This window comes from Thunnus maccoyii, chromosome 18 (assembly GCF_910596095.1).
Source record: "Thunnus maccoyii chromosome 18, fThuMac1.1, whole genome shotgun sequence".
Classification (NCBI taxonomy): Eukaryota; Metazoa; Chordata; class Actinopteri; order Scombriformes; family Scombridae; genus Thunnus; species Thunnus maccoyii.
Genome location: NC_056550.1, coordinates 6,230,082 through 6,254,251, shown reverse-complemented (window position 1 = coordinate 6,254,251; position 24,170 = coordinate 6,230,082). Strand labels below are relative to the sequence as shown.

Here is a 24,170-nt window from a genome sequence, read left to right as displayed (position 1 = left end):
TGTGTGTGTCTCTGAGCCCGCCTTCCCCCCTGTCCCCCCCCCCCCCCCCCCCCACCCTCCTCCCTCCGCCATCCAAAGGAAAGCTCCTATCGGCTTTCACATACCAGATCAAGCATCATCATCACCATCATCATCACCATCATCTGACCTGGCTCGCCCCGCCCCCTCTGACAGGATAATCTACCCATAACAATTAGGCAATGTTACAAGCAGCTGTATAAGACAGAAGACATACAGTGTTTTCAGTGTGAGATGTGATCATAGAGCTTCATATATTCTTAACCCTGATGTTCTGTTTGGGTTCCTGCAGACCCCTTTAAGGAAAGTCCTCTTGAACAGCTCAAAACAGTCTTTTATCAGTTTGAAACATCATGACTTTCCCAAACTTTATGAGAATTGCTCATGAACATGATTTTGAAGTGATGACATGTTTCAGAGGTTGCATTACTTCTGGTACTTCTGTTTGAGCTCTGAGAAAAAAAGTTAAACAGAATGGATTTTCATCATGCCCTATATCTGTGATTGGTGTAGACAGGACTTTTTATGCAACATGATTCCTTCCAAATCTTAAATTAGGCTATCTGGACTTTTATAATAGTTTGTTGTTGAGAGGTCTAACAGGGAGTTAGATCCCCAAATATATGTGCTCCTGCTTTGTAAGATGTCAAATTGTAAATTTCTCTGTCTATGAATGACTTATAATAAAACGAATATATATTTTTTCATGTATGGTCCATATATTTGGTGTAATAACAATACTTAATGTTAATCTCCATATTTTGTCACCTTTATCAAATGTGCAGTTTGTGGTAAAGGGAATTGTCACCACTTCAATACTTATTAGACATATTAGGTTTTAACAAGGTCAGGAGAAAAAAAATAGTTGGTTTTGGTTCTTCTGTGTGTGTACATATGGGGTTCAATACAATGAGGAAGTAAAATATGAGGAAGTAAAATGCTAATTTCCCCCTTCCATGGAAATTTACGCCATTCAAGTTGAATATTAACTGAAGCAAGTGCTGCATTATTAGCTAATTTTGTGGCCATGTTTTGCACAGTGACCCTTTGTTAACATTGAGTTTCATGACCTTTATATATCTAATGCAATCGAATACAACAGCTCTGCCATAAATCCTACTTTTACGAAGCTTATCCTTTTTCAGTTTTTGTTGACATTGTCAGAAAGGTGATAATTCTACTTTATGTTTATTATTGAGGTCGTAGTGGGTGGTGGTGGTGTACTGGAGTGCATTATATAGAAAAGTGTTCCTAGTATTTTGCCCCTCTCATGTATGTTAATGGAGTCAGTAAATATACTGTACAGCCAGCAGCCACTACAGTAAACAGACTGTAAACAGGGGGGAAACAGCTAGCCTGGCTCTGTCCAAAGGTAACAGAATCCACCCAACAGCACCTCTAAAGCTCACTAATTAACTCACTAATTAACACTTTATATCTCATTTATTTGATCTGTACAAAAAGTGAATTGTAAAAACAACGTGATGTGGTTTTTCAGGTCATTGTTTCGGGTGCAGTAACTTCCTAAAGTCTCCGCTGGTCGACTTGCAACCTCACAGTGATGACGACAAGACTTCAAGCGGATAAGAATATTTCCGAAAAATGTAAAACTATTCCATAAATGGGAACTTTGAGGCAGCAGGGTACATACACATTACACAGATGGCAGAAGGTGAGGAGTCAGAACAGTAAATTTTTGCCCTGGGGCCTCCTAACATGTTAATTCAGGCGTGTATGGTAAAAACAGCTTTTTTAAATTTTGAAGGATGTGAAAGTATTAGAGTGTCCCATTGAAACAATGACTCATTTCCCCTACTTATAATTAGAACCATATTACACATTCCTGCCTAGTAGTCTTTCCTAAGAATTTACAGATATATCAGTTACTTTCTAGGAAATTAGAGGTGAGGCCAGATAATCGCTGCCTGAATCTGCGTGAAACCCTGCAGAATTATGTAATGTGCCATACTTAAACAGATATATAAATATAGACTGTTTTGTAGCACACAGTGCACAGCACATAATGTTGTGTAATCAATAATAATTCCCAGCACTGTTAATGACAAACAGTTTAACGTCAGTTGATCTTGATAGCACTTCCATGGTTACAGATCTCAAGGGTCCAAATGTGAGTAGTATCCTGTGTGTTACACAACATCTGAACCATTGTTACCACAATAAGTGATTGATCCTCCATAGTGCCTTTGATTAAGGACGATAAATGTGTGTGCGTTTGTTTGCTGACCTTACTTACACCTGTATGTTGGGCAGCAGGCGACACGTGGCTTTGTGTGTAGAGAGTTGGAGCAGCACAAGGGCTTCAGCCGAGAACCTCAACTAACCTCCGTTTTACAGCGAACACACACACATTTGTGTGCTTTCAGGAGACAATGAACTCCATGTACTGTATCATATCACATATGTAAACCCCCTGAGCAAACATGCTCAAGTTTAAAATGAGATACACTCTGAGCCCCTTGCCCCTTACTGCTGGGACACCTTTGGTTTCTGATGGACACAGAGGCCAGTGCCTGTGCAGTCACAGTGCAGAAACTCGTCCAAACAAGACTTTGTTAATGTGGAAATTTCCACCTAAAAGTTGCATCATAGAAGACATGCTCTCTGCCTTTAGTTGTACTATATGACTTGTAATGTCTTGTTGTCAGTGATGATAGCAATACAAGGCTGCAAGGTAATGCTAATGACAGTATAGTTTCATAAAAATAAAGAAATTAAGGGAGTAATTAGACATTTTGGAAATATGCTTATTTACTTTTTTTGCCAAGAGTTCCATGGGAAAAAATTAACACCAGGGCAGATTTTCTTACCTTTGGACTGAGTCAGTCTTTGTGCTTCATATTTATTGTACAGACATGAGAGTGGCAACGATTGTATTTAACTCCGGCAAGAAAGCAAATAAGCATATTTAACAAAATGTCACACTTTTCCTTTAAATTGAGGGGACTACTTGGTGTGTTTTCCTTTAAGACATTTACAGATATCTCACATCTCGTGTTACCTTTTCACTAAAACAAACAGCAAAGAGAAAGTCGGTAAAGTGTGTTATCTTGCTTGGAATTTACTGTCCTGTAGTCCTGTTCCCAAATATTAATCAATCATGAGTTCAACTGTGTAGTTTAAGATATTCCATAATATTAGTGGTTTCAAATCACTTTTCCATTTCAAAGCACTTTTCCACAATGTGCACAAAAGATGAGAATTTTACAGTGCCATGTGTGTCCGGCTGATGCCGTTTATGGGTGCAATAGATTGATACTTATCTGATCCTGAAAGTGTCTCCCGGTTGGAGACTAACAGCAGAGAGCATACGATAGCAGCTTAGCTACGTCACTGAGTGCAGAGGGGGACAGAGATTAACACTGTGAAGTATCAGATCCTCCATTTACTATATGGACAGTACATCCTCTGGACCTGCAACATGACACTATGCACAGAGGCTGCCTAAACTACATGCTAATACTAATGTTTCTCTCACGCTTTATGAACCTGCCCGCTCAATAATGGATCATTGTCACAAACTGCTGATCAAAACACAAACTGTACTGACATTTAGTGGAATATGCCAACTGGCAGCCAGGCTACTGCCTTCAGGCACACTCAGTTGCAAGCAGAGAAATGTTTAATTGGGAAGTTACATTAGTCATGTGTTGGCTTTGTAAGCCACTGGCACCTGTGGGTTTCATAATCCAAAGAGCCAGGAGGTCCCGTTGTATAAAAAGACAATCATCAAAGTAGATGAGAGAAAACCTGGGTATTATGCTTAAAGACTGGTTCTATCAAATATTACACTCCACATATAATATATCCATAAATGAACATTTTATTATTGATACTTTTCTTGGCTCTTTTTCATTTAACTACCTCAGCAGAGAGATGGAAGACACTCTATTTTTACCACTGCCTCTGTGGTAGCCGTTTCTCATATAAAATGATCCATTACTTCATGCTACAGCTGCAACTGAGTCTCAGGAGGCACAGGAAGAATGGAAAAATAAATGAGGAGAATGAAAAAATAGAAGGTTTAATGAAATTATTACTTGTGTAAATAAATAGATAAATAATACAAGAAGGCAACATGGATAACATGATGTCCGTTTGGTTTATGCAACAGGAAGTGAGTTACAACATACATCTGGTTAACAGCTCAGCTTTTGAAATATGTGTAAGTAACACATCCACTTGAGAAAGCGGTTTTGCATTTGTTCTTTGGAAGTTAACAAAAAAACATCTCAAAGAGGATCTTAGCATTATCAAATATTAGTCCCTTAACTGTCTCTATGATGAAGCAAAAAAGTGTTGCAAAATGACCTCTATGTCTGATGATTTGTTTGGTTAGATGTTCACAAAGGACGTGACATTGTTTCAGATAAAGTAGATTACGGCAGCAGTTACTGGATTTTTTTTTTTCTTATTCATAAACACACACAACTTTCATCAGTGGTATCAGAGTTTGTTGAGGAAAAAATTACACATGAAACCAATATATAGAAATCTTTTGATATTGAGTCATTATGTAACTTAATGAGAAAAATGTCAACATGAAGAGCATTACTGCGGATGCAGTAACTTAATGTTTACCTGAAACCAGTGACGGTTCAACAGTAAACAAAATGAAAAAAAATGTATTCACATTTGCTATGTCATTATCTTAAACTGTGTTGAGTTGATCTTACATTTTCTCAAAGTGTATTACCCAATACAAGCATCAGCAAGTCTGCCAGGACTGTGTTGCAGTCAGTTGACTTAGTAGGAAAACAACATAAAGTGAGGAGGAATCTCATGAGTTCAACAAGTTCAAACTGAATTCTTGACATTCTAGCAGAGCCTCTTATGGAACAGCTCACCTTGTAGCTTTGACCTGCAGGGAAAGAGGGCAGATAATCCTGTAAACAGCTCGCGTTGTCTCAACTGAAAAACATGTTATGTCTCAGTGGAGCTTGCAAACATTTACACGAGGACTGTTTGTCACATTGACTGCCTGAAACCTGTAAACTGAAAAGGATACATAAAAGACAGCATTTAAAAGACCAGAGTTAAAAAGAGACATAGAAAGAAAAGCATACTATGCAGGATTTTCCTAAAAAAAAACAATGTATAGACTCATACAGAAGTAATCCTTCTCAGTCATCACTTATGACGCACTATAAGTGTGGTGGTGTATATATGTACAGAGGCTCTGCCTGTATTTTCTTATTATTTTGCTGTGTTCGGGACATTTCCAGGCATCAAACTTTTGGCAGTAGGTGTGTAGCGCCCATTCAACAACAGCGTGCAGGGTGTAAGATTAGGACTCGTAGCGTAGCGACCACGTTACATCGCTGTCTCCATGTCTCTCCTCTGCTCCGCTCTGCTCTGTCCGTGTCATGGATACATAAAGAGCTGCAGGTCTGTGTGTCTGCTTGACTGAGGGCGGGGCTGAGCTACACACACAGAGACCAGAGAGGCCACAGCGGACAGGATGAAGCTCTGCATTCAGACCAAATCCTGCAATGCAGCACCTTCCCGCAGGGTTGTGCGGAGGTGTGGGCGTGTGTATCTGTGCTTTAGAGTGTAACCACCGTGAAACAATATAAAAATAATGTTTTATTTATCTGATTCAGGACTGTTTTTTGCCAGCGTCGCTTGTTCTATTCATTCATTCTCTAGCTCACTAGAGAGGAGGGCCAACTTTGAATGCTGTGTGTTTACAAACACCAGTCAACAAATCCTTCATACCATACCTTTAACAATTACATTAATTATCTGCAATTTTGTCCATGCCTATGGAATAGAGCTGTCAAGTTTGTATTTTCATGTAGTAGGGATGTAGTATTTTATGTGTATTACACCGCAGATTCAACTAGGTCTATCTGTAGACCCGCAGTCACTTTACTACATTTAAACCTTTTTTTAGGTGGCTAAAATATGTTCTGCTGCCGTCCCCGTCCACAGCAGTACAGTGCTTAGCTTCCGTGCCAGTACTCCTGTCTGCTTCTCCAAACCATGTCAACCCCCATTTACTGCAGGTAGATGGGGGTCGGCACTGACTGTGGATAACTACGTCATACAACCCTACTTCAAAAAACCCTGAACTATCCCTTTAACATACAGGTGTAGGTTGTAGAATGTGAATGTGAAAGCAAATACTTGTCTAGCAACCACATATATGAACTAGTAAACAATAACGTTTTTTACAACACAAACAGTGAGAAAAATGAACCAGTAGCTAGCTGGAGAACTTATAGTCAGGGCACAGCAGGTCATCTGAACATGCAAACAAGTAACATTTTTCTACAGGGAAGCATACAATTCCACATATATGCATAGTGATAAAGTTCCCAATGATAAATGCATACACAGGAAATGACTAGTTGAGTGTGTTGAGTCGTTCGACACTCCAGCCTCTCAGTTTTGAGGATCTTCTGCTTTTCTTTGTCTATATGGTAGTAAATTGAATATATTTGGGTTTTGGACACCTTGAGGTATCAAAAATTGTGATGGGCATTTAACACTATTATTAATTGAGAAAATAATTTACAGACTAATAATCATTAGTTATAACAAATGAAACTCAATTAACTGTCTCATAACTTTGTCTTCATGTTCCTCATAATTAGTACCAAATTAAAAAGCTCTTTCCACATGTACATTACACCTGTGCAGGGTCAGCAGTGGTAGACAGTATACATTTTGTTCTCTGGCAGTAAATATATTTGAATACTAGTAGAACAATGAAAATAAGACTGTTTATGACGTTAACATTTACCAACTGCGTTCCAAATGATATTTTACAGCCCTAGACAGTATCATTTTTTCATCCTGGCTTTTTTCATAATTCATCAGCTCTGGGGGGGATTCTGTCTGCAGCAGCGGTAGACAGCAGGGTGGATATGAAAATATCTCTGCCCTGTTCTTGCCAAGTGGGTGGCACAGACAAGACTCACAGCAAGACTGTTTACACCAGCTGACTGGCTTTACAATAACAGCCACTGGGAGTCAGACAGATGAGCTGGGAGGTGTTAGCCAAAGTTGACGGGCAAAGGCATGTTACGTAAAGTGCCCTGCAGGGGGCGGTGGGGACGAGCTTAAAATACACTGTGAACCTGACCACAGGGGAAGTCCATAGAGGAAGACAAGGATGGGAGGAGGCTGTCACTTCGCTGACACACTTAGCTGCGGCAGGAAGAAGGTCATGTAGATGGCTATCGATCACCTTCAGCTGAACGCTGGTCAAGCTCCGACTTTCTATTATCCATTCCCCAGTTCCTGTAAGGCATTTGGTTTCTACGCACATTTTTGAATATTTTTTTAATACTCCATCCTCTGTGCCCCCTATGCAGCGACCCCTGCCCCCTTTCTGCCCTTTAGCTTTTATTGCAGTCTGATGTTGTTTAAAAAAACCTTCATGTTTGCTTCATTATGGCTCAGAAAGAAAATCCTGCTGCGGTGACACAGTGCGGTGCACCAACTAATGTGATAACACTCAGCTAGTCAACTGGTATTATGAAAGATAAGAGGAACGGTTGACTACACTGTCAGTAACATGATATATCAAAAATTACAGTAATCAACACATCTTTTTCAGACCACTGACCGTTTACCACATCGAATCAGGTTCTGCTTACCTATTTTCACTTCCTCTTCTCTCAACTTGATCTCTTTCTACAAATATTTTCTCTTTTTGACTCAATTGCCTCACTGAAATAATTCTACATTTTGGGAAATATGCTTATTTGCTTTCTTGCTGGGAATCAGATCAGAAGAATGATACCACTCTCCAGGCATAATAGTGCTGTATTCTTCTCATCTAATTCTCAGCAGAAAAGCGATAAGCATTTTTTTTGGGGGGCAAAATCTACTCAGCTATGCTTCCAAATTTTTTTTCGAGACAGACTGGTGTGTAAAAACATTCCATATACAACCAAATTTAGCTGCCTTGACAATCATTTTTTGCTCGGCTGGTGACGAAGAAAAATGCAGTTAAAAAGAGAGCTTTGCTCATGTTATGAATCACTGCTCCCCTGAGACATGTATGCAGAAACACCTTTATGTAACAGCTTGTCTATACCACAGACACACAGTCAAGCCCCTATCCAAGCCTCACACACACACACGAGAGATGTTTTGCCGTAGCTATAAATAGGCTATGACTCAGTTTGTTTGACTTGGGGGGCTGTTTCATAACAAGCAGAGTGCGTGCGTGTGTGTCCGTGCGCATGCGGGTATATGTTTATTGATGATTTGTTGTCAGTGTGCAGTCGTTTATATGCTCCCCCACTAAACGCTTCAGTCACCCCTCAGCTTCCTGCATCAGGCATGACCTCAGTCTGCCCTGAACTCCAGCAGACAGGTGATGTTTTTTTACCTGGGAAACCACAAGCAGACAGTCTCTCCATGCACAGTGTCAACACAGACCGTAATCAGACAAAAATGTCAGCATCATTTGAGCGCTGGCCTCTGACACACATTAGAGGAAAACATTTGGAAAGGCACTCAGACTGATTGTGAGGCAGAAGCCAAGAGCCCCAGACCCGCTTTCCTCCTCATGCTTCTATTCTTGGGCTCTAAAATACGTCACGCTGTTTCCAAAGCAACCACTTTTGATCGTTTGTGGAAGGGGGGGGAGGGAGAAGGGGGCTTATGAAATGCTCATAAAACAAATTACATATATTAGAGGGGACGTGTGTCGGAAGAATGTGGAGGGATTGATCAAAACAACACGTAAATCTGCACACGACATGCGCACAGCTGTAGGAAAAAGGGCCAAATTTAATTATTTTTCATTTCCAAGCATTTATAAAGTTACCGGAGATTTTCTTCCCTGCAGCTATTTATTTTACACCAAACAAATGTTTTCTCAGAACTGCCATAACAACTGACACCGGGAAAGGGTCAAGCTGTATCCTGCAGTGGTCTGGAGGAGCAAGGAGACTACATGTGACATAATGATGATAAGTTTGTTTTATTTCCTTCTGCTGACCTAGAATTCAGAGCAGCCACAGCACAGTTCAGCCTCCCCACTGTATCTCTGTGTGCTTATTGCAGTGATTATTGATATGCAAATAAACAGAAACAGAAACAATGATTTTTACTTGCTAATCATTATCTAAAACCAGACTTTAGTGGGTTTTTTCTTAGCAGTTAAAGCCCTCTCAGTCAGAGCCTTTGTTCACAATGTTATCAGGACAATGAGTCATTTAAGAAAACACTGTGCACACCCAATAAACAACATTCATCACAGAAGCTGCTGTTTTATACATTTAAACACACCATCTATCTCCTTAAGGCAGTGATTTACGTTACTGTCATAATGTGGCTGCATTTCAACAGGGACATAGAAAAACAGATATAAATCCCTGCGTGAGAAGAAGTTTAAGTGTCAGCGGTACATAACGTATTTGATTAGGTACTCGCTGGGCAGACGGCTTGGATTGCAGGGGGTTGGGGCCATTAAATTCCTTAATTTGGGAACAAAGGGTGTATACAGAAGGAGTGCATGGCTATAGCTGGTTATGTAAAGCATGCTGTGCGGTTGCATAATCTGTTCATAATCAGAGGGGTAGTGCAGATATAGATGGCCCAGTTTCCACCTTGTTCATTGCAGCATGACAGTGGCACAGTGTCCTGAGCTCTCAGGTTCACCCGAGGCAGCCTTGGCAGAGGGCTTGATACTGCCGAACCTCAGTCATAGTTGTTTCCCATGAAGAGACAATTAATGCTGCGTGTGATTTTTTTTTTTTTACTGAATGAATATGGGCAGTTGTTGAAGTTGCATGAAACATAATTTGTTTTCTTGATAATAAACTCTTCATTCAGTGAAACGCTTTGCCATGACACCACACGGTATACACAGCATAGTACAGTCCCTCTTAGACATGTCACACAGATCGCATCTGAAGTAGACATGCAACATTAGAGACAATGTTGTTACATCTTCTTATGCTGCTCAGGCTCTTTGTGAGTTTAATCCCTCAGAGTTCCACCCACAAGTTACACTCATGTTTCCCTTTTGTTTTTCTTCCCTTTTTAATCTTTGTAGTACTATTCTACAATTTATTTATTTATTTATTAGCCAGTAAGGTAGCAGCTACTCTTCCTGGGGTCCACATAAGTAAACTTGCTACAGTTTTACAGTAATGCAGTAGGGATGTAAATGAATATGAATACATCTTTTGAATATGAACAGATACAAACAGCATCTGAATTTTTTTGCACTAATATTATTAAAGAGATGCTCTTTATACTGTAACTCCAGATCTTGGCTCATAATCATCACATTCAGCATTTTCTTCAGTCTCAAAGTAATGCAGATGATTGCTGTCTGCACAGTGTGAACAGTGTCTGCTAGTAGCCAAAGCAGCACGACCTTCCATGATGCAGATCTGCCACAATGTAAACAAACAGGCTATAGACAAAAAACACTGACGTGTAGATAGTTTTAAGTTTTCACAATTTTTCAAGTCTTTCTTAAAACAATAGTAAGGTGCTCATATGAACATTGAAACAGTTTTCTCTTGTTGTAATCATGCCTTCTGTTCATAGACGATCTCTTCTTAAAGCATTTACAATGTAAGTGATGGGGGACAAAAAATCCACAGTCCTTGTTTGGAGCAAAAATGTATTTAAAAGTTTATCTGAAGATAATGTGATGCTTCAGCTGTCTGAGTTAATCAAATAAACTGGATATCTTCCACAGTTACAGTCATTTTAGTGAAAAATTCCCTCTTTGTGTCTCGATGGACAGTGTTTTCCTGTTCAGCTGTAGTGGAAGTTGAGTAACAAAAAGAGAGACTAAAAAGACTGTAATGCTGAAAGATATCTGCTTGGTTTGACTAATTTGGAAAGCTGAAGGTTGATATTAGCTTCAAGTAAACTTTTTAATATTTTTGTACAGAAGGAAGACTGTGGATTTTGTCCCCCTTCACTTACATTGAAAGTGCATTATGAAGGGATCTTCTAATGGTTAGAATGTACAGGACAAATGATTATAGCAAGAAAAACGTGTCATTGTTCTTTTGGGCACCTGACGATTGTTTTAAGACAGACTTAAAATTTGTGAACCTGTCCTTTAAGACATTCAGCCATTATTAACGTCTTCTAGCTCTTTCAGTTGCTAAACATGCTGCTATGTCTTTTATCAAAAAGGAAGCAGACTATTAGACTATGAGGCAAGACTTGTCTTTCATAACACATAGGGGATCATGCTCCTTTTACCAACTAAGGTCAGGTTTCCTGAAATTGCTTTTGCACAAAGCTCATAGTATCTCACACATTAACCCACATTTAAGACATCATTATGAACACAGCACAACATATATGATAGTGAATCCTGTGGATCACTCTGGATCAATTGGATCGATTGTCAGGCTGTTTCTGACAAGATTCTACATAACTTGGACTGAAACATTAACATTCTGTAACAGCTCCATACATTTTCATGAAACAAATGCATGTACATCATTTATGTTTATAATGTGAAGTTTAAGCCAGTTCGAGAAACTAGGGGTAAAACTTTCCACAATAAGGAACACAGTGTTCTTGCAGAGTGTACTTTTCGTGACCTTGTTTTTTTTTTTTTATTCTTTACTAAGTCTTAACTTAATCCTGATACAGGATTTTCTAATATTTATGTAACTTCCTATATGCTCTGATGAAAGAAGACTTAATCCTCATTTGACAAGAAATATTTTCATTTATTTAAATTCCAACAGCACAGACATTAGTAATTAGCTATTTTTGTTTCATTCTCTTTTCCATAAATGTAAAATGAGGCTGTTGTAATGTCTACAGTTTGCATCTATCTGACAAACATTCTGTTGACAAAGCTACTTGAAATTTGAAGCATTTTTGTTATAGGCCTAATTCCCACCACAGCCCCCACCACCTCGAAAGCTCTGAGAGTGGTTATTGTCACTCTCATTGGAGGCTTCCTTTTTTGGTTTAACATTCCCCGAGGATCTTCACTTTTATGTAATGCAGACTGCATCCTAATCCCAGCAGTGTTCCATACAGTGGATTGAAAGGATTTTCTTGAGAGTCAAGAGAGAATGCTGTCATTCTGTTAAATCCTAAAATAGAACAGTTCAGAGGCCGCCACAAGAGAGGCAAACCATGCAAAAAGGGCTTTGAACAGTTGGCTGAAAGAGCTTCACCCAAAGTGAACTGCTCCCCTGATGCTTAAAGCTAACCACCCAGGCCAGCGGCCAAGGGATGGAAGAAAAACGTAAAAAAAATCAGTCTTACTCATTTAAAGGATTTGTCCCAGAGTGATCGCTGAAGACTGCAACCTTAGACCACCCTGATCTAACCACTCACCCTAATCAACTACAGGTACTTTAAGTTTTCCTGCATTATTATACAAATTATGTATTTTCAATTTACTCAATGCTATAATTCAGGCAGCTTTTGGACTTGAACGGTTATAGTGGAGAAAGTAAGTTGGCAGGCATTGTATGTTTGTCTAATACACTTGCCACGAAAGCAACAGTGCAACATAACTAATTATCCCCATCACTGTAACTGAGTAACTTTTCCAAAAATCATTAAAGCCTGCTTAGTTTCTACAATCATTAATTGCACTACAAGCTACGCAGATTTTGGCTAAAGTACCAACCACTTTCGGAATAACAAGAATTACAGAGTAGCATGTGGTTATGCTTTGCCACAACACCCATTCCAGAGTTGGCTTTGAAACTTGATTCCCTCTTTCTTCTAGCTTTATTTTAAGAGAAAAGATGGTCATGGTTTAGTCTTCAAATGGTACTTAATGGCCAACATAAATCCTTCCTCTACTAGAGGTCTGGCTCAAGCAATGGGAATGTTGGTCAGTCAGTCCAATACTTTGGTCCAGACTGAAATATCTCAATAGCTATTAGATGGATGACATTATGCACAGATATATCCTACTGACTTTGGTGATGCCCTGATTTTTACTGTAGCACTACTATGAGGTTCACCAACTCATACAAGATAATATGAGTCCCAGGCATGTAACCTCTGTATGGTGGTTTACACCTTGAGAGTCGTTTAGGTCACATGTGGGTTGTTAGTCCACCTGTCCATCATGTGACAGTCGTTAGAGTCCCATTAGTCCTGGTGTGAATGGGTGTTAAACTGTCTGGGAAGGGATAAGTTGTGTTGTAGACCACCTCCTCTGTTGAATGAAGGTTGTTCCAGTTTGACTGATAGATAGTCTTCTTCACTCCTCTTTCAAACCACCTGTTTTTTCTGTCCATCCATTGGACACTTTGAGGACGGCAATGTAGACATTGGACTCCAATGTGTACATTGCTGTCCTCAAAGTGTCCCATGTCCTTCAGATGTAGGAAGACAGCTGAGTCTTGACCTGAGGAGTTGGCCCTCATGTGTTGGGCCATGTGCTTGTTTAGCAGTTGTTTTGTCTCCCTGATGTATTGGTCTATGCATTCCTCACTGCATTGGACTGTAAACACTACATTGCTGTGCGACTGTGGACTGGACTTGAAAAACACAAGCACACAATGTTTATTGAAAACAGTGTCCTCCTGAGTTCCTTAGTAACTTCACAATTTTGTGTATAGCATTATTAAGTGCTTCCATAGTCACCATATGTTTGAGTAATTTTTCTTGTTTCCCCTTTTCACATTTCATTGGTTACAGATGCTTTTGCACACTCATATCATTGCTGTAAGTCACACCAAAGAACTCACAGATTTCACTGATTAGTTGTGTTAATGAACTATTGTACTCGACGCACTCTGAATTCAGAATAAACTCGATTTTATAACTTGATTTTTCTGAACAAACATATGGTAAATCCCACGTTTTCTTTATATCATTCATCATACATTTTAAATGCAACTAATCACATTAATGTATCTTCATTTACAAATAGTACTGCTATTCTCTAAAAGAAATGTGCAATAAATCCATAGTTGAAGCCAATAAGAGACTTTTGCAGGTAAATGTAAGTTGTACAAAAACACAGTCAAGTCAAGTGACAGTGCTTCTGCTTTTAGTATGATGTTTTGACCTCTTTGGACTATGAGGCAAGTCTTACCTTTCATAACACGAAGAGGATCATGCTCCTATTACCAACTAAGGTCAGGTTTCCTGAAGTCACTTTTGCACAAAGCTCATAGTATCAACCCACATTGAAGGCATTTACTATGAACACAGCAGAACATATATGATAGTGAATCCTGTGGATCAGGCTGTTTCTGACGAGATCCTACATAAACTTATATCCAAACATTAACATTATTTTACAGCTCCATACATTTTCAAGATGACAGTGAATCATATGCAGTGTAGGGGATGCTGTATAATTTCTGTAAAACTGAACTGACATCATGTTTGGCTAAATATGAAATTCAAATGTAAGAGGAAGTGACTTAGTTGCTGAAGTTCCTCAAAATTTTAGTTTAATCTCTTTTCTGGTTGCTTTCCAGAAAATAAAGAGAACAGTTTGACCGAGAGGCTTTGAAAACAGAAAAACCCCGAGGCAAGGAGACAAAGAGTGATTGAACAAATACACTCATCATCTTATCGTGCTCGACTTCTTTATGTTACTGTTGAATGGTGTAACGTGGGATCATGGAATCAGACAACTGTTTTCATTGTGTAAAAAAGAAAGAGCGGGATGGGAGGAGGAGGAAAAAGTGAAGGCGAACAGGAGGGTTTGCTGAGGACAATAGCTCAACTCAGCAAGGCCATCTGAGGTCTGTTTATTCTGCCCTTACCTCATGCTCTCGCTACTCAATGTTTATTCATTCATTTCACTTCAGTAATTCAAGAAGAAGTTAAGCAGTCAGAACATGTCTCTCTGTGGAGTGATGAAATATTTCCACATCCACATTGCAGTGTATTTCTTTACATACTGCAGCGCTCCTTTTTTTCCCCTGTAACATCCAACCTGCATGTTTAACCCTTTCCCTGAGAGAGACGTTAGTGTTGCGTGTAGTGTGCAGAAGGGTTTTATTTGAGCCAAGGGAGAGCTCCTTGATGATGGATCCTGACGATGGGAAATCGTGTGGGTGGAAAGAATGAGTCATCCTTCATCTGTCCATTGCGTTAGGTTACTGCCGCCGGTGCTGGTGCAGAGCCGAGTCGAGCACCATCTCACGCCACTGAAGGAGCGGTGATGTCAGAGCTGTCACTGTTCTACTCTCTCATCAGCACCCACTCACAAAGCTCTCGGTATCTGTGCACTCAGGGCAGGGTGGGATACAATAATAGCACTGAGCGGAGTGTACTGTCTACATTTAGCCCCCCTGTCTCTGTATGTAGTCCTATTTTCCCATTTCTTCCTCAACTTCTTTTTTTTTTTTTTTACCTCAGCTGTTTTCTGACCGCAGGCCTGGATATGAAAGTGCCAAAAGTTGGACTGAATGAGGCAATGAAAATTAAGTTTCCAAGAAATTTGGGAACACTCCCTGAGTAGAAAAGATTTGCTTCTTCCTCAAATCTTTTTTTTTTTTTTCTCACCTCCCGCTCTGACCTAAGTGTGTTTCTTACAAAGACGGCCCTTATCAAATCACCCAACTCTCGATCTGGTGACTCAAGTGCGGTTTGAAAAAGATAACATTATTGAGAGATTCATCTAGATGACATGCTGTTCTTGTTTTCACCGGAGCAGAGTTTATCTCTTTTTTAGCAGCCTTTATGCATACTTGACATGACAGCCCTCATGAGTGACTCAGAGTGTTAGCCAAACATCTGAAGAAATTACCACCCACATGCTACTGCAGAAAATGACGCAGATGTGCTCTTAAGCAACTTTTTTTCTTCATCTTTAGTGAACATGGAATGATAATACTTGTAGCTGGTGGCTCTAGTTCTGTGAAATAAGTGACTCATCACTGGGTAAATTATAGAGGTTACATAACTACTGTACTTTCTCAGCATATGTTTACCCTCTCTGTGAAAGGACTTCTTGGCATCGTATCAATAACCCTCAAGATGAATTTGAACAAACCTGTAAGTGTTTGTCTGGATAAAGGGATTTTATGTTACGGATTAGGGTCAAAGTATCTGGGTTCTGCCAAAAATATGTTATTTTTAAAATATCTTACGTGGAAATATCTGTAGTTACAGCTGTTTACAGATGTGCTTACAATACTTTCTTTCTCTGATTGAACAAGTCATGCCCAGAATCATGTCTACAGACATGTTGGCTTGATGTCTTCTTGAAATCCTTTCTCATGGCCATGCTGCCCTCTTCTGGTAAATGATAGACAATCTTTATATCCATATGGATCTATTGTTTTACTTAAAATGCTTAGTATATGAAGAATAACATTTAGCAAAGCTGCTTTATGGGTCACGATATGTAAAATCAAATGTAGTTTTTCAAAATTGTCACCATGGTCAAAAATCACCCAAAGCCTATATGATAACAGCATATCCACATGTGTATGTATATACAATACAAAATAGTATAATATATTTTATTCTCAATACATCTATTCAAGCGTGTTAGGCTTTGGAATAAGGGAAATATATAAGTAAGAAGTTAACCAATAATAATAGACACTGAAAAGTCTTGTATATGTATGTAGCTGAATATAAATAAATTGAAAGTAGTGAGCTTTCACTATTACTGTATTAAACTACTACAGCAAGAACTTCACCTGTCACTTAAAACAGCCCTAATTTTTAATATTAATGTATTTTAACAGAAATCAATGAAGTGACTATGAATAATGTGAAAGGAGTCACTCATAGTGATGAAATGACCTAGTTATCACCTGACTCTACATTTACTCCCAGCTCTATGGAGCTTTAAAAGTGTCTGTAGGCTCATTGGTTTGGTTTTCCAGCCTGTTTTGATTCAGTCTCAGCACTCTCATAGCAGCAAAAAAGCTCCTCAAAAGGACTATGTGCTAACTGCCCAGCACCAAACAGCAGACAGACATAGTTAGTGACTAGCTGGTGAACATAGTGTAGAATTTTGCAGCTAAATAGCAAGATATTTCCTTAAGTCGTTGGTAGACACTAAAACAGAGCTAAAAGGAGAGTGATACTGGACCAACATTTGCCAGGTGACCAGAAACACGTTCACACTTCAAATAAATTCTCATGTATCTGCTGGATGTGCAAAAAGGACACTGTCAGCTAAAAGGTTCTCCATGTCAATTTAAAAGGTAATAATATGTCAGTGTCGTGTTGACAGCAAGGACATGAGGCCTGGGGAAAAGCTTAAATTAAAATCTTTTGAACGCTTTTGTAGAGATACCATTGACTTGGAGTAGGTATTTGGTCCGATTTCCAATTCTGGACTACAAACCTCCTGCCTCTTCTACTATACTAGTACTATCTACACTGCAACTCAAAGAACGTCCGGTCCTGAAGGAGAATTTATAAAAGAGCACCAGACCACACAAGTCTATTAACCGGACATACTCGCATGTGCTGAAGATGTCTCACATATCAAAGGCTCAAATTCAGAAGTGGGATAAATGTCTTAGTGCTGATCAATGCCACAGACAGGCAAAAAGAGCAGCCTGCCTCTGATTGCTCAGGCTTCCTTGACACCATCTGCATCAGCCCTCCAGTCATGTAGAGATTTAAAGATATCCATTTGAGGATAGTAATTCAAATAAAGTAAGACATTTATGTGACCTTGTAAAAATTTCCACCAGAGAAATATGAAACTTGAGGCAAACACTGACATCTGGCATCATGGATCTGTATTCAGGATGTTTAAGGAAGCCATCTTAAAATGTCATAACAGCTGAACCCTAGGACTTGGCTGTGCCTGCTGTTCGTGGGTTGGTTGAGAGCTGCAGCCAGTTAACATTGGGATATCCAAGCCAGGAAGGACAGAGTGAAAGTCCTTCCTCCCTTGGCAGAGTCACTGGGGCTGACAGATGGCACTTAGACGGGCTAAGCTCTGTGCTTCTGTCTATGGAGATTAGAAACCGAACTCTCTCCAGTAGATGTGATCATAGGTCAACAAGGGAAAGTTTTCCTGAAGTTATTCTGATGGCTTCATTTACCACAGACTTCCTTTTCCTTTTAGGTAATAGACCTAAAGAGATAGAATCTAGTCATCAGTAATCAAAACAGGCTTTTCCAATGCCACTCCTGACTCAGTGACAGGATGTACCTCTAGAGGTCTTGACGCCCTCTAGAGGTTTTGATTATATTTTTCATGCAGCATGAGGAAGACGTTGTAGTTGTTTGTGTCTTTCTCCTTTGATTATAAAATTTTGAGTACACTGACCTCCATTTGGCAGTTTTGTTTTGACCCAGGATTATTTTTAGGCTGATTAGAGAATGTGTAATATACCCACAAGAGACAGAATATAGAATAATTTAATTACTATAAACCCCTCTGGATGACCTCAGAGGTGAATTAACTTCTAAAATTAAAGCTTTACACAGAAACAGTACATCCAATCCAGATTTTCATACTTCAAACTGCAGACTGTGACATGGAAAACAAGATTTATCCACTCTTGGGTTGGAAAATGAGGGGAACAGTTATGATGTATTTCTCATTGTTTCACCAATTTATTTGGTGAAATAGCAACATTAGAAAAAGCCATTAAAAATTGCCCATATGCCCCTAATGAAGAGTGTCTCATGGTTACACATTTGTACACATTTTACTGCTACAGTGCATATGTAGAAAGAGTTTTTGGGGTCTTTTTTTTTTTTTTTTGTAAATCCAACCCGTTCATATACATATAACTAAATAGCAACCACAAATATGTTTTGCCAGAAACCTAATGCTGGCTGAATTACGTTTTCTCTCAACTTAATGAGAAAATGTTGTTAATTAATGTATTTGGCAAGTGGCAAAAATGTTGATACTGAACGTTCAAGTGAAATGTTCACAGACAATGTACCTAGTTCTTTTTTGCCACACCAAAACATTTGAGTAGAAATTACAGCAATATTAAACTTTTTATGGTTATGTTTAGGCACTGGCAGCACTTGGTCAAGGTTTGGGAAAGATCTTGGTCTTGGTTTAATAAAGAAAAAAGTCTGCATTGACTTGAAGATATGTTTATTAACATTTAAGTCACACCAAGATCTTTCACCAACCTTAACCAAAGTGCTTTTGTTGCCTAAACCTAACCACATGCAGGATTTGGGATGCAAACCCTGGTCTGTGGTGTCAGGGTCCTGCATATATTGCACATTCCCCATCCACCCTGACCTCCTCCCTCAGACTTCAGAGCAATATATAAATGTAGCGCTTCATTCACTCGAAAACTTGTTACCTGTGAACATAATCCTGGCAGTGATTACATTCAACGCAGCGTAATTGGGAAAACAGTTTAGTAGTATATGAACGTAATTTTTAGGAGACAGGTTGGTAAATCACACTTGTTAAAGAGGCACTCCAGCGATATAGTGCAGCACTTCTATACAGTAGGAGGACTCAGAAGAGACAGAATAAAAAAAGAATGGTCAAAATCGAAGCTGGATTGCCTCAGATATCCTTAATTTTTATTGTCCAGCACAGGCAAAAACCTAAAAAACACTCTACCACTACATTTCCCATAACGAAACTGGATAGTTAGCTCCTCCCTGCCTGGTAAACACTGGCTTCTTTCAAACTCCACACCTCCAGTTTGTAATGCAGGATTTCTGTTTTCTGTCATCTATTTGTTGTCTACAAGGCTAAGCCAAAAATAACTCTGATGACATCATTATAATGTCCAAATTATTATGTTTTGTTTTTTGGCATCTAATCCCCACAACAGTGTAAAAACAACTATTTTACATAACTCGATTGAGATCATAAGAGAAAAAATAATGGCGTGAATGATTGAAGTGATACTTTTGCTTTATTTAGCTGCTGAGTGAAACTAGAGTTTAAAAATATCAAAAAACAATATTTGACACAGGTACAAAGCAGAGTTAGAGGCGCCAGAAAGCATTTAAGATGGAACTACTTTAAGGATTTGGGTCACACTGATTAATCTCCTCTTGGACTTGTGCAGGTCTAGTATTGCAGAGCATAGATATTCTATTTGTAGTGTTGAAGACATCAGGGTGGCCAACATCAGTTATTCTCCTTTGCCGGCTTACTGTTGATCATGCCGGACTCCCAGCGCTGCCACAGAGGAGTCTTCTGTCCTCCTGCTCTGTGAACTTTTGGCTCCTGCTGTGTGATAAGACGGTGAAAAGAGAAGGATTTAGAGAGGGAGATTAGTGCCCTGTTCTTGATGAACCACTTGTACAAGTCCAAACATTTGTAAAACAGATAGTATTTGGGAAATTTTAAAGTGTAAGATCTTTTTCTCAGCCGCAGACCTAATAATATATTTCAAATCCAATTAAACCTGAATCTTTTTTTCTGATATGGTAAATCTCACCTTATGTTGGCTTATTCATCAGTGCTTTCACAGCCAACAACAGAAACTTTTTCATGATACTCCATCCTGTAGCATTTGCCTTAATTAGTATCAATATAACAGATGTGACCGTGGTGTTCTTGCCAGTGTTGTACACAAAACAAATGCAGAGATCTTACAGAAAAATGTAGAAAACAAGATAGAAGCCAATTACAGTAATTGATCTGAGGCATCACCTGTGTCTGCTCAGATTTAATCTGGTCTTTCTTGGAGGGAGGTGGCCAAATCCGTTCCAGTTTCCCTGTGGACTGTTGCTTAGAGCCTAAAGGACAGGAAGGAGAAAATATATTATGAAGGGGTTTAATTTGAGGCATTTTCCATTAAGGATTTCAAAAATTAAACAAGGGGAAGAGAAACTAATTAGTGTGAACAAAATGCAAGGAAATATCTTTTCATGTCCTTTACACACAGTGCCTTTAGATTATTATGTTTTTAGAGGTTTTTCACAGCCACAGTGCAGTCCTGGTGTAAATATACAGTATAAATACCCATGAGAGCAACACTCAGCATTTAAAGAGTTTTTTTTTACCCTTTCCAAAACCAAAAATACAAGACAAAAAGTGTAAGATAAGTGTGCTAACATACTTAACTTAACTTTCCACCAATAGTAGTAACCTGAGTGTTACTTCCTTACATTACTCCCAAAGCCAGCCACATTTCATAGACCAGCACCTTCACTGTGTAGTATTTCCCCTCAGCTCAATTAGCTAATCCTGGATGCTACTATCAGAGTGTAAGCTAACATTAGCAGCTCTGCCCTGCTATTTCGGACTTTCTTAAGTTTACACTCCAGCAACCCCAGCTAAATCTGTCCAAGATAGTGTTGCGGTTGCCAAACCCATCAAATAATCCTCATCCTAAAAGCCTTTCACTTGTAATGTTACTATTTGAATATACGAACATAAGCAGCTGAACAGAATTATGTTAGGAAGAAATAAGAATCTGATCGTACATTTTTCCCTATTATATATATATTATTATACAAGGACTAACTAGCTCTACACTGCAAAACAAGGACGATACTGTTTCTTTATTTTCATGTCTTTCATATAGCTTTAGCCTCAGTCTTTTAGCACAATATCATGTATGTTGCTATCAAGTGCATATTCAAGACCCCCAGGTTTAACACTAGTCAATCTGAAACATCTAAAAGCCAGCTGGAGACTGCGTTTTTAATGACGCATGTAGCTTAATTAGTGAGATACAGCTGATAAACTCTGCTAGCAACAGTTAAAAGTGGATCTGATTTGTCTTAAATCAGCCTTTTGTGGTGATATTTTCAGTGTGAATGCTGTGCTGAAATGTCCTCTGTGGAGATATCGCAGTGTGTCTGGGTTATACATTCTCATACAGTATTGTGTCATGGCTGGTTAGGATAACACAGTACAGCTTATTTGACCTTAGGAATGAGTCATTTCCTCCAGTTTAGCCCAGCCCCAGACACATTATATTACTGTCACATGTAGCTTCATCATCTTCACCTTGAGTCAACCCACACATCATTATCCAGCCATAGTGGCTGAAAATACTAACGTGGTGCTACATAATGACACACTCCCTCACCGGCTGCACTGATTTGTTGGCTCTCCAAGCTCTCCTGCTGGGTATATAGGCAACATGAGCAGACACATACACATACACATAAATACACTTCCTGCATTCCTTTCAACCAGACATATCAACTGTCTGAAGTCATTTGTATTTACACAACACTATACCCTCGCCGAAGCTGCCCCTGGCTCCAGCTGGAGTGCAGATAGTAGCCTTCATGTGCCACTCAGCCCGCTGGCGTCTGCTGACTCAGATCAGGCTGCTGCTGGAGTGATGTGCCCTTAACCGCTGGTGACAGGGTTGACACTAAAAGTTGTCGATAAGACTCCTTGGATAACACTATGTGATGCTAATGTAGAGAGGCATTCATTAAAGTGCTCAGACGGAGTGTTACAAGGCTATGATGTGGAATGAATAAAGATCTAAGTGTCTCATAGGCTCGTAGACGTACAAGTATTTACATGTTGCATCTTAGCAACCTGATGTGAATTTTCAAATATTTTCCACTTATTTTTCCTTAAAATTGTCAGCAACATACATTATATCCAAATGATCAAATTAGGTTTCACTGAAAGTTTCTTCATTTGGAATTTGTATTAATACTAAATCAACCTCTATGGGGCCTGTACTCACACACAAATGCTCATACTAATACTCATCAGTGGTGGAACAAGTACCTTCTAACAGCAGCAATACAACAATGTAGATATACTCCATTACAAGTAAAAGTCATGCATTCGTGAGCATACAGAAATATTATCAACAATCTGTACAAAATTGTCAAATGTAAAAATACCTGTTATGAAGATAATGCCCTCGTGAATATTATATTATATTATATTATATTATATTATATTATATTATATTATATTATATTATATTATATTATATTATATTATATTATATTATATTATATTATATTATATTATATTATATTATATTATATTATATTATATCATATTATATTATATTATATTGTTAACCAGTATTTAATGTTGTAGCTGGTGGAATTGGAGCTGATGTTAAGTACTTGATATACTGCTGGGAAATTAATCTATAATAATTAATTATATTTTATAAACTGATAATATGGTTTACAATGTTTACAATTCTTTATCTGCAAAGTAACTGGTGTTAAATACCTAAGTATTTAGTGAAGTGAAAAGAACAATATTCATCTCTGAAACGTAGTGGAGTAGGAACATAAATTTGCATAGAATGGAAATACTCAAGTAAAGTACAAATACCCCAGAATAATACTTACACTACGTACAGTACTTGAGTAAATGTACTTAGTTACATTCAACCATTGATATTCATGCTAAACATATGCAGACTTACCTGGTATGAGTGTTGGTGTGAATGATGACCTTCCTTCGTCTTCAGAATTCTGCCTGTTCTCTCCGTACAGAGTGCATCTTTGTCTGCGCAGCTCCTCCTCTCTCTCTCTGGCCTCCCGGATGTCCTTCTCTACCTCTGGCTGCAGAGCCAGTGCTGGACGCAACTTGAAGAAAGGGTTTTGTCTGAGGATGGAAGATTCTTGTGCCGCGTTGCCCTCCTTTGTTAAGTGCCTGGTCTCCACAGCTGACGCAGAGACATCAGCGCTTATGGAGTCCATGCTTCTGTGGAGGCGCAGGTGCTTGTCTTGCTTTGGGTAAGGGGATAAGCGTGTTTTGTCTCGAGAACCCCCATTTGGGCTTTTTGATCTTAGGTTTTCAGGACTTTTCTCCCTCTCAGAGGTTGCAGATTTATATAGCCTGAGGGAATGTGTTCTAGAAACGGGGCAACTTTTGAGTGCAAACATCTCGAGGCTGCGTGTGCGCTCCAGGATTGTAGGGAAAATGTGATCTTTCATCAATGAGGTAGAGGGTTTCCTGTACCTTGTTGGACCCTCTGTGTTATCCTGCTGGAAAGCCTCAAACAGCAGTTTTGTCTCCTGTAATTGGTGGACCTCCCCTTTGCTGTACCCCCCTGGGATCTTCCCTTGGTTGACCAGCACCAGCTCTCTCTGAGTCTCCTCACTTATCTCCTTCTGCATCTTCTGCTCTGAGAACTGCCAGTCGCTGTGCAGGCCTGGACCAACATCGGTGGGAAGCGGCTCAAGCGAGATGTTTGTCCTAAAGGGGATCTCCAGCACATCTGGATCATCTGCAAGACTGCCGACACCCGCGGTTCTCTGCAGGATCTGCTTCCTCTGTGCTGCCTCATGGACCTGCTGCTCGACGGAGATCTCAGCGTCTGAGAACTGCT

At 39.2% G+C, this 24,170-nt stretch overlaps 1 long non-coding RNA gene across 1 annotated transcript; it reads right to left on the bottom strand.

Annotated features, from left to right (window-relative positions):
* Positions 1–19,446: 19,446 nt before the first annotated feature.
* On the bottom strand, positions 19,447–21,029 carry LOC121884610. The gene is made up of 3 exons (XR_006092386.1): positions 20,955–21,029; positions 20,546–20,631; positions 19,447–20,119 (listed from the first exon to the last, which is right to left on the bottom strand). It is a non-coding gene; the product is annotated as an uncharacterized LOC121884610 (long non-coding RNA).
* Between the last annotated feature and the right edge of the window lie 3,141 nt (positions 21,030–24,170).